This window comes from Glandiceps talaboti, chromosome 15 (assembly GCF_964340395.1).
Source record: "Glandiceps talaboti chromosome 15, keGlaTala1.1, whole genome shotgun sequence".
In the NCBI taxonomy this organism is placed as follows: domain Eukaryota; kingdom Metazoa; phylum Hemichordata; class Enteropneusta; family Spengelidae; genus Glandiceps; species Glandiceps talaboti.
This window is the reverse complement of record NC_135563.1, coordinates 12,001,504-12,013,863: the sequence shown is the minus strand read 5'-3', so window position 1 is coordinate 12,013,863 and position 12,360 is coordinate 12,001,504.

Below are 12,360 nucleotides of genomic sequence, written 5' to 3'. Positions count from 1 at the left end.
CGTTTGAAAGGCGAGCAGCACATATATCATAACATTTCTCGAAATTGCAACTTTGTGTACACATTAAATATGTATTAGTAGTATGGTAATAAGTTTTGAAGTCAGTATTTTTGGCATTACTTCGTCAAACTCGATAGGCAGTTTAAGTTAATAAAATAAAAGAAGAAGATGTCTCACAGGCACACAAGTATTTCACTAAGTGTAAATATTCCAATACGGAATTATCAAAAAGAAATTTGATGGCCGTGGCACACTTAACGGACTGGGTTCAGCATGGTTGCAGTAGAAGCGTAGAAACTCGAGTTGAACGTACTTATGGTTGTGGTATAATAGTGTCCTTCTAAGCTTCCGACAACGCCATGTCTCAATTATATTTGTGACTCAGTTATTGTAACTTAAACTGTTTGGTGTAACTAATCATACAAGATGAGATTCAAGTATGATGCTGTGTTTTACATTCCATGATAATTACTTTGATAGAGTATTTTAGATGCCGTGTAACTTTGTATAAACTAATGAATTTTAATATCACAGGTAACACATACTGGGGTAATTTGACTCAATGTATCTCTTAATGTATACACATCGTGTAAGAAATACCAAATTCCTATACTAAGTCGATGTATTAAATTGCATGCATTTGTGCTTATACTTCTCTACCTGCAGTTTGATGACCCCAACATATATCAAACGCTGTGTGTGGCATATTATATTGAAACTGAAGCGAAATACGCAGTAACTCTGATGAGGAATGACCCACATCAGTGTGAGCTATGTCCGAACACTGATTGCTTTATATCTAAAGAAATACTTTTTTTTTTTAAATAGCCGGTTCACTTGAAACAAAACGTCGTTGGCCCAACAGGAATTTCACTAACGTTTCTCCATGTTGCCGTCTGTGTTGGCAACATGTTACAAACAAAGCTTCTTTTCACCGTCTGCCGTGGAAAAAAGCCTAACTAAGATTGTGGCATTTTATCGTCTGGCTCGACGCATGCTATACAGTGATGTGCTTCTTTTCATCGTCTGCAGTGACAAACATACGACCAACAATACGACCAACATTGACTATACTTTCTTTGAATGGGTCACCATTATCTTCAGATTGTCGCCAAATTTTATACATTGTAACAACATATACTTTTTTCAGGCATGTCAGTGAATTAATATCTAATATTTGCACCTCAACTTTTCTATGTGACCAGACAATATGACTACTGTGTCAATGTTAATATTTTGTGGAGCCAGACGATACAATTTTGAAATGCTGGTCAGATATTTAACTAGGCAGACAAGGGTTTCGCCGAGCAGACGACGATTTTTTTTTTCAATTTAACTGAAAATAAATAAACTTAAACTTAAACTTAACTGACTGTCATTATATTTTAAGGTGAACCACTTTGGCTACCAGTGTCTCTAGTATGTAGTGTCCCAGTCTGACGTTCCATTCATTCTATTCATAAACGCACACGACGGGAAGAAAATTCTCGTTTCGTTTAAGCTATATGTAGGTCTACATATCTAAACAGTAAGTTTAAAGAAATCTGTTTACAAGCCTTATATTCGAATTCAAGCGGTGTTGTGATTGTAGAGGTCACATGGGTTAAAGAGTCGCTATCGATTCACTGTGTTTTTAAATCAATAGTGAAACTTATGCCCCGCTAAACAATGACAGTCGTGGACCTGAGTGTAGAGATGGCCTATTATTCCCACAAGTAACGTTATAAGCCAGCCATGATTAACTCAGTGCTTTTAGATATCTCTTTATAACCTCGTAAAAACACTGATTGTTCCACATTGAAAGTTTGTGAACCGAAACCGTTGACAAACAACATACTAAGTTTTTACATAGACCCTTTCGTGTGTGTAGGGTGTATGGTTCTTAAGCACCCATGTATATTGAGCCCTTTCACGACATGTACAGACGTTGGTGACGTATAGATAATTTACCCGACAGGGTTCATCATGTACGTGCCACTACGCTCTGGTGACAATTATGGTATAACGTTGGTGTGGAGTTATTCGAAACAATACCCATTGTCACTCCAAGTATTGACTACATAGTACATAATGCAGTACACGTATGTGACAAAGCAACAAAATAGTAAATTTCACAGTTCTACGTCCAAAGCTTTAAGGTATAGGATAAACATTGGTGACCCGTCCCTTTGATACCTGGTGATTTTAATGTTGTTACTCCCTATTTATCTGTCTGCCTGTCTGTCTGTCTGTCTGTCGGTATGTGTGTATGTATGTATGTATGTATGTATGTATGTATGTATGTACGTACGTATGTATGTATGTATGTATGTATGTATGTATGTATGTATGTATGTATGTATGTATGTGTGTGTGTATGTATGTATGTATGTATGTATGTATGTATGTATGTATGTATGTATGTCCGGGATGTATGTATGTATGTATGTATGTATGTATGTATGTATGTATGTATGTATGTATGTATTTGTCGGCCGGTCTGTCTTTCTGTCTGTCCATCCGCCCGTCCGTTTGTCTGCCTGCCTGTCTGTCAGTTTATCTGTCTGTCTGTCTGTCTGTCTGTCTGTCTGTCTGTGTGTCTTCATGTAGATAGGCAGGCAGGTATGAATGTAAGTACATATAGTTATGGCTGGGAGGAAGGACGGAAAGTCGGTAGATGATGGCCTTGTGTCTAATTGTCTGGCCACCATTCTATCTGTATATATGTCAGAATTTTGAATCTATCTTCTACAATTACAAATAAATTGGTCGTTTATTTTTGTCATGACCTATAATAGAGATAGCACGATGCTATGCATTTGATTTCAGCTTAATGTCTTATATAAGCATTTTACTTTTCATTGAATAGCCATAATTCATGAATTATTTTATTTGCAATTCAAAAAAAAACCAATGAGTTAGAAAAAGCGAGGGAAGATATGATAAATGAGAAGAAATTATTTTCATTTTTTGAACATTTTTCTTAAAGCTGTCTCGACTAAAAATGATAGGTGATATATGTAAGACACGATTGTGAAAATGGAAACGTGCGGTGGAAAGTACGATTACATCGTTCGGCCTTTTATTTAAAATTATCACGTTGTTGTTTTATGAGATCAGATCTTCCAATCTCTCCAGGACAAGATTTCTCCATTTCTGAATCTATTGTCCTAATCATCATTATTGTATTACTTGATCAAATAAGTCTTGAAACCTTTTGAGCTGTAAGTGGTATTTTTATTACCATCAACGACAATGTGCATGGCATTGCTAAAAGGGGTCACACATTAAGTATTAACATGTGGGATGTTAAGGTATGTTTGTGCAAACATTTGATAGCAGTTTAGTCATTCTTCATGCTGTTAGCCAGACAACTACACTAATGTGACAGTCTTTTTTTATATATATATGACTGATGGTTACGGATTGAGCTGAGAACATATCAATACCAGGTTATTATTATAGTTTTGGATATTGCTTTCCACCAATGACCTGCCATGTTTAGGAGTAAAAAGAACGTTCACTCCAGACGATAAATATTTGCTTGTTTGTTGACCAAGTCTAGCTCAGGTCAGTTAAAGGCCGGGTTGGTGGCGTGCGATTGGCTGTTGGCTGTGGTCTGTACCGATCGCAAAGATTCAGGTTAAGTGTAATGTACGACGTGTCCTCTAATGCTTGAGTGCTCTAGCTATATGACACGAATCATCGATTGTTCTGAGATAATAACAGAAGTCATAGAATAACAGACGTCGGTTGTTCTGTGATTGTTACTTTTTATCTACAGATCAGCACAATGATACACTGCACCAGTGAATAACATTTGTAACCTTTCAATTTGACCTCTTAGAGCAAACAAAACATCGTTTGATGTTAGTTAGGCGTTATATATATATATATATATATATATATATATATATATATATATATATATATATATATATATATATATATATATATATATATATATATATATATCTTTGAAACATACGTGATCAGAACCACAGCAAGTTGTCTGATTTTCACACTATTAAAAAGCACCCAGCAAATGATGTGTGCAAATGTACCTTCTTTGTCTTGTTTAATAACATTGTGTTGACAGGTCGAAATAATATACGAGGCAGACTCTGGGCAATATGTGTAACTCAAAATAAACCCGGTTGGTTGTTTTAATTAAGTTTATGACGTTAACGCACTGTGTTGTAGTAGTTTCAGGCCTGATATAGTATTGCAACGTGAGCCCCTTAGAAACTGGGGCATTAATCCCATTGTTCCCCAACTGGTCTTTAAATGACTTCATCAAGCGAATATTCGGACAGCTGATTGAATAAGATAATGACATTTTGTAGAAAAAGAATAGCGTTATTGCTCTTTTGAAAACGCATTTCTATTGACGTCAATAACACACTCATTTTATATAGGACACTCATCCATTTAAAACTAATGTGTTCTACAATATTGCATTAAATTACTTTATACTTGTACCAAGAATGACCTCAAGAACTTGGAAATCGTTCAAGTCAATTAACCTTGATTCATAGTCAGCTCTACTAAAATGTAACATATGCATTACCTTTTAGCTTCATGACCGGAAAATTTATTCTGTTCTAGATGACACTGAGTGCAAAATATGCAGACTTTGATAGTAGGACTTTTCGCAAATAAAAACCCCTAACTAAATTAAGTGTGTATGTGTACAAATACTGTTAGAATAACATAGTTACTCCGTATTTTAGTTGTCAGTTTGTACTGAAATACTGCACTTACAAAAACAAAATATGCATGATAAATTTACTCTAACCCTTTGTATGGTCTTTTGATAGGAAAGATTGAGAAGAGCAGCCTCTAGTGGCATAATTCTTCTTGACATGTCCCGTTGCAATATTTACAATGTACGCCTGTCTTTTTCACGATACAGTCGTAAATAAGCACTAGTGAAAGATAGTAACATCTAGTGATGGATTCATGAAAACGAGGGTAAACGAAGCTTTCACCCAAAATTTAGATGTTTCCTCTGATGCAAGAATGGTTACTTTCTCGATCATCTATATGGTTAATTAGTTTTATGAACGTCTAGTTGGATGGATTGGTTATTTTGATTAATAACAATGTTACTCCGAGTCGTTTTCTTGGCGAGAAACTGTGCTCAGTGTAAGGTGCTTACAGTTCTGCGTTAGGGTGATACAAAGGGTTTTCACTCTGCATGCGTAAAGTGACTCTCTTTGTACTTGATCCGTATCCACACAGTGACCCTTCGCGTACGTGTTAGGTATGATTTAGGTATTCATGATCAAAATTCCTTTTGGCACATATATCTGCCGGTCCTATTTTTTTGGGGAAAAACACTAATGTCAAAATTCACGTGACGTTTTGTTACTTCACCAAACACACACACACACACACACACATATATATATATATATATATATATATATATATATATATATATATATATATATATATATATATATATATATATATATATATATATATATATATATATATATATATATATATATATATATATATATATTATGTAAGAATGGCATAAATAGTCGCATTGGAATCTGCATTATTACTGGTTCGAGTTTATCCACTGCCGTGTATTGATGAATGGGTGAAGTCTTTGTGCATGATTTAAACTATGACTGTGCCCCTGTCAACCAATTTGTATAATTAGAGACCTTATGGTTTGCTATGCGAATGCTTAATCCTACAGATGCTGCTATGGTTTGTATGATTCGCATGGAGTTGAGGAAATTATAAAGGGCTGTTGTGCCGATATAGGTCCGTGCAAGGGGTAGTAATTGAACTGCGATTCGATCATCACATTGTGATATGGCGTTATAAGTGTGTGTCATTATAGTTACCGTATAAAGTTGATCAAATCAGACTAAACATAAGTTATCTAAAACCCAAAATCTAATTTCTTGACTTTTGACGTAAGCTGATCATGTCACATAATAAGATTGGCTCCTTAAACACTCCATACCGCGTTTTATGTAATCTACATAGTAATTATTAACACTTCGGATTGTAATCAACTGATCGACCAATTTGTAAAACAATGATCAAATTGTTTCGAAAGAAGATGTTGAGAGCGATAACATCAAAGAAACAGACAAAGCAAATGTATATAATAGCTTTTATCGGTCACCCATATAAAGCCATTTCTCAGGAGATAGATTGTGGGGATTATATCGAGAATTTCACCAATTTGTTATTATCACCTCGGGGCATATAAGTAACATTCATGTTAAAGCTCTTGTCATCGGGATTTGAAACAACCGTATATTCACCTCACGTATTAGATCGAACTCAGGCCTGTTAAATGTAAACTTTGAATACTTAAAAGGGTTAAGATCAGGCATTTGGTTTTCAAATCCATAATCATTGTGATCTATTTTTATCTGAAATTCCCAAAGATGACACGAAGGTACGTCATACGTCCATACATGCGCATAGACACTAGGATGAGAGATGACACGGTTGCCACTCACCCTCCAGCGCGAATTAAGACCTAATCTTTTCGCTAATAAGGTACATCAAACAAGCCCCGTAAAAGCTAGTTTCTAAGACTAATAATTTTTGCCGCAAGAAACTGTCTTTTGCGGCGGCAGACATTTTGCCTAAGGTCGACGTCTAGAGTTCTTCATTGGCATTAATTTGCTAAACCAGTAAGGACTACGATGGTAAAATCGGATTAAAGTCGGGGGTATATTTGATGAATATTGGAAAAGTAGTTTTTAGTTGTCACACCTTCAAAACCTCCACAGATCTACATATATATGGAGGAATTTTGTGAGAAATCGGAGAGTTCAAAAAGTCATTTTTATACAAGTAAAACCTAAGCATAGCTTGCATAGGGAAAACAGTGCTGTGTTCAGTCGCTGAATATTATGCACATATCTTTAGGCTGATAAGGGAAGTCGATTTTCAAAAGTAAGAAAAACAGTACGATTTCCCATAAGTAGTGCACATGTGTGCGGTTTTATGTGATGAGTAGTCGAAGTCGCCAATCCTTTCCTCAACTAACGACAATTTTATAGTCAGCGATAGTTCACTGTATATGAGACGATGTCTGGTTATAATTCCCCAAAGATTTCACGATTCTAAGACAGTTCTTTAAGACGATTTCTGGTTATTATTCTCAAAAGATTTCTCGATTCTAAGACATTTTTCATCTCGAGCATTAATTGGAGATACTGGTACGTGGGACAAAACCTAAGACCCCATTTTAGGCTCAGTAATGTCTGACGATAACTATCTAAAACTGCACACTTTCAGAAAGGTACTTTTTCACATTGACTACAAATGGATGTGTTTTGGGAGTAAAACACGGTTTTTCGTTAGTTCTATTAAAAATTCCGTGACAAAGAGTAACTTGACAATATGCTGCAGAGTCAAAATATTTCTGGGTATTTTAGATTCTTCTGACTTCAAACATAAATTCGACAAGATTCCACACTTTTATCATCTCTTGTTAGCACAACTGAACTGATAAGGTGCGGTAGTGCTATAGACATGGCAAACTGTCTGTCTGACTGACCGACTGACTGACTGTCTGTCTGTCTGTCTGTCTGTCTGTCTGTCTGTCACAACTTAAAGTCAAAAACCGCTGGACCTATTGCCATGATATTTGGTGGGTATATTACTTTGGGTGTCTAGTTGGGAAATTGTTCAAATCAAAATGATCTTACCATCAGTGTCATTTGGGTTAAAAAAAATGTGATATTTGGTCAAAAAACTTAAACTCAGAAACTCCTGGGCAGATAGGTCTGAAATTTGGTGGGAACATTTTTAAGGGTGTTTACATTAAGAATTGTTCACGACATGATGATCCCATTAGTGATATGCAAATTAGGGCTAAAAATGTGTCATTGGACTGAAATTTAATGAGGATGCATCTGGAGGTGTATAAATGAAGAAATGTTAAGCATATAATGATTTCATCAGTGACATGCAAATTAGGTGTTAAAATGTGAATTTTACGAACTTATATCTCAAAGTGTTCCTGGTCAGTGAGACTGAAACTTGTTCTAGAAGTGTTATTCTGCAGATTTTCTTTAAAACATTTTGACACAATTGACCCTAGCAACAATGGCCACGTCCTTAGCAACAACCAAATGGTAGTATATTTTGGTTAAATAACAACATCATCTAATAGTATTTTATTTGCCACAAACTCAAAATCATATCAACATAACGAGAGAGAAAGTAAAAAAGACAGTGGAATAAATATTATACATAAACTGATGGATGAATACAGAGTTCATGGCTGGACCACAAAAATAGTTTGAAACAAACTAGTCGAGTTTGTGGCCCAAACTACAATTGATTAAACAAAATAATCAAAGCAAAAACAAAAACAAATTTGAAATTAAAACGAAAACAAACAAAAAACAAACAAAACAAAACGCGTTCTCATCAAAAAATATATAACATCTGGCGTTAAATGCAATGTGTGGTAGAAAAAGCTGAATTAATTTCGTAACAAATACTGTTTTAACTGAGATTTAAAAGTAGTCCTGGATTGTATTTTTTTCAATTCTTCAGGTAAGGAGTTCCCATGTTTTGCAGCTGCATACTGGAAATCTGGTAGGCAAGTGAGTAAACATTCAAAAATGTATGCAGATACCCCTAGCAACCATGAACACACCCATGGCAACAGCCAAACGGTGGTGTATTTCACAAAGATAACAGGGATTCTTAGACAAGTGAACAAACATTCAAAAAGTGTATGCAAATATGCCTAGCAACAAGACCACGCCCAGCAATAGCAAAATGATTGCGTATATTGCAAAGATAACATCAGGCTTCATATAGACAAGTGAGCGAACTTTCAAAACATGTATGCAAATATATCTAGCAACATGACCACGCCCATAGCAATAGCCAAATCATCGTTTATATTGCAAGATAACAGCAGGGTTGGATAGGCAACTTGATAATCATTCAGCAAATGAACATCTATCCCTAATATGGATCAGCATGTGGGTAAACATTTTCTTAAACAGTACAGTTGTGCTACAAGGCCATTGGTGCTATTTTTCCTTTGCAGCAGGGCAGTGAAAGTGAGGTACTATAAATCTAAAATATGTAAGTCATAGAGCCTCATTTTCACTGTCGTAATGCACAGGATGATAGCAGAATAGCATTCTGTCGAATTTATGAAATCTGAGGAATCTATGTTGCATCGTGTTTCAATTTAATTTTGTTTTGCAATAAAACTGAAGTCGTATGTATATGGTTATAACCAATAGTGTCGTTGTTTTAATGGACTTGGGTGTAAGATACGCTTCCTATCAACCGCTCAAATTTACAAAGTTTGATATTGGTTCCTCAACGAACGAACATCAAAGGACGAACATGGAAACTAGAAGGTAAACAATTAGTTTGTATACCTTATTTCAAAACCAACCGCGAATGTAAGTAGTTTATAAAATACGTATTCTAATAGCAACATCGATTTCAGAAATTACGACTTAAAAGGTTGATTGCATATTGTGGTAATCATCAGCCAACATTCATTGTGCTTGGTCGGATTTCTCCAAGCTACAAAATGTAGCTGTTCCGATCCAGCTCTTAGCTAGTGACAAACGTAGTCACAAGCGCCGCCTGGCGGCCACTTGGATTAGAAACAAGGAAATCAACTGAGCAATATCATGTAATTAGTGGATGCTAGGCACTTTCCTTTAATATCACATGTACTATGTAGGCAAACAAAGAAGAGAGAGTTGACAGACAAAAACCTATACATCGCAACAACTCCGTTAGTTTGCAAACCAAAGAAGTTGATATGTAAATACAGGGTGTATTCAATAAACATTTTTTTTTGTATTCTAAAAGCTGCGACATATACATTGATTTAAAGTTGCATTGTTAAAACAGGATACATTTTGATGCAAACTATACATACTTCATCACGTGCTTACTGTGTACTGAATGCATTTAGGCAAGTCACTTTAGCTTCTAGTAGGCGGACCCTGATTACCGATGCGATTTAATTCTCGAACATAAATACGTGTTCTAGCAGAGCAGTGATTAACATAGACAACGGTAATAAATCTGTCATTGCTTCATCTGACACAACTTAGCCCGAGCAGAACTGAGCGTTTTTAAATGATTAGTGAGTGACAAACGGTGCTACAGATCGAGCAAACCTGTCGTCATGTCCAACATTAGACAACAACCAATATATACCGTTTTTTTGTACAATTGTATTGAGTCAATTAGAAAATTTCAATTTGTTAAAATAGAAGCATATATACAAAAGTCTCATTTCAATTTCTAATTGAACTAAGCTTCCGCCGTTACATTACCTCTGCTTTATTAAAAGCAAACTGTGAATAGAAAACTATTATCGAATAATCTGTACGTCAGTTTTACGAGTCATTAAAGTTGCATGAGCTATTTGAGTTATTGAAGTCGAAGAAATTTAAACACTGCTATTGTACTTGAAGCACTTTCTTCCAATTCATGATCATATTTCCTACATGGATATTTTCCTCTGTTTCATGGATAAAATAATGCCTCTCTCCGAATAAAATTTGCTTATTGAATAAAATATCGGTATATTCGAGATGGTCTGCTTCAAGATACCGACTCGGAGTAAAAAGGTATTTCAAACATATGTATTGATTTATTGATTTATTTTGTTTAAGATGTGTACATGATTACCCCATTTAGAGACTCACATAGATTAGAAAAGACTAAAATACATTCAGTATTTACAAATTAAACGAATATAGCAACAAGGATAAAATTCACGAACTTCCATAAAATTCTCAAATTAAGTATTTGTTTTTGGAGATCTTTTCTAAAATTAACTTTTTTCTAAAATATATTTAAGTAATTCGCTCCCACTGCACTTTGAAAGTGCAGTGGGAGCGAAGATTATTGGAGGAAACATGAAACAGAACAATGACAACGATATACATTGAGTAAAAAGAGCCATTTAAACATTTATCCGTAATTTCCTACGAGATTGAAGGCTATGAATACTAAGAGACTGACAAAAACTACTGTAATCGATAATCGTTTTTCTATTTGATGATTTTCCAAAATAAAGGTAATTGAGAAATTTAATTGAGTAAAAGTGATCAGATTATAATGTCGTGACTAACTATACCCCTGTTACTCAACTCAACAATTATTCACAATAAAGTCAAATGCGATCAGAGGGTGACACATTGATTTAAATAATTATAGAAAAGAGAGACAGGTAATAATGGAAAGATACCATGGTTTCCATTGTCAGTACTTTGATCTCTTGAATAACTCCATGATATGCCACTCACAAGGGATCCCCATATATTATAATCTCTTTGGGGAAAACGGGTAAATCATACGAAAGCTGTTGTTCAGTCTCCTAGATAACACGCCTAAAGTGGTGACATGCCAACAACAGATGAAGTAAAACAGTCGACAGGATTCTAATATTAACAGCATCACGTTCCGTTTAATACGGTTTCAGCCATCATTTGTCTTCCGACACGCGTTATCAAACAACACATCTAGACAATTAAGGCGATATGAACCCTTATCAGGTGATGCAATCTATAATAGAGAATCAATTAGGTTCGCTAATGACTTTATAAAGCACAACTTCACTAATTGACCAAAGAGATTAAACCTTTGACCGATCACGAATCGTTGAAAACTATCAAAAGTCGTCCAAATTAATTGCAAGATTCACGAATGAATTATGCATGGTTGGCCCAGAATTGTCATCGCAACTTCAATTCTCTTCACTTCGTACTATTTCTGTAATAAATACAGTCGGGGTATCCTGTGTAACAAGCATTAACAGATGTTATGAAAAATTTCAATTTGTTGGATGTCACTAACAGTTGTTGTCAAAGACTACAGCTAATTGAATAAATCTAATAAGGCTTAAAGACTGAGATCAGTATCTTCGCTCAGCCTTAGCTTCAAGAGGTTGTTTCAATAAAAATGCTTGACTAATTTCCAAATGTAATTAATCAATTTGCGTTTTGTCAAATCGAACCCTGTGTTCCTTATCTAGTAGCAAAATGAAAGAGCCGATTATTACGAAGACAATGTTCACAAAGAAAACAAAACACTATGATATATGATATGATATGATATGATATGATATGATATGATATGATATGATAAAGTGTCGTCAGTCAAAAAAAATGTGAAAATAGCGAATGGTTTTGGATTGACCCTTCAAAGTGTTCAAGTCCTATCAGTTCTGAAAATGTGTGGGATAGATATTAAGATGCTAAAACAATATTCCACAGTTCAGTTATGAACTTGCATGTTTGCAATAATATTCGGGTACTGAGCAAGGCGATTTAAGAATTCATGTATGTTATCACAAAGTTAATTTCATTTTGCACCAAGAAGTACGAACAG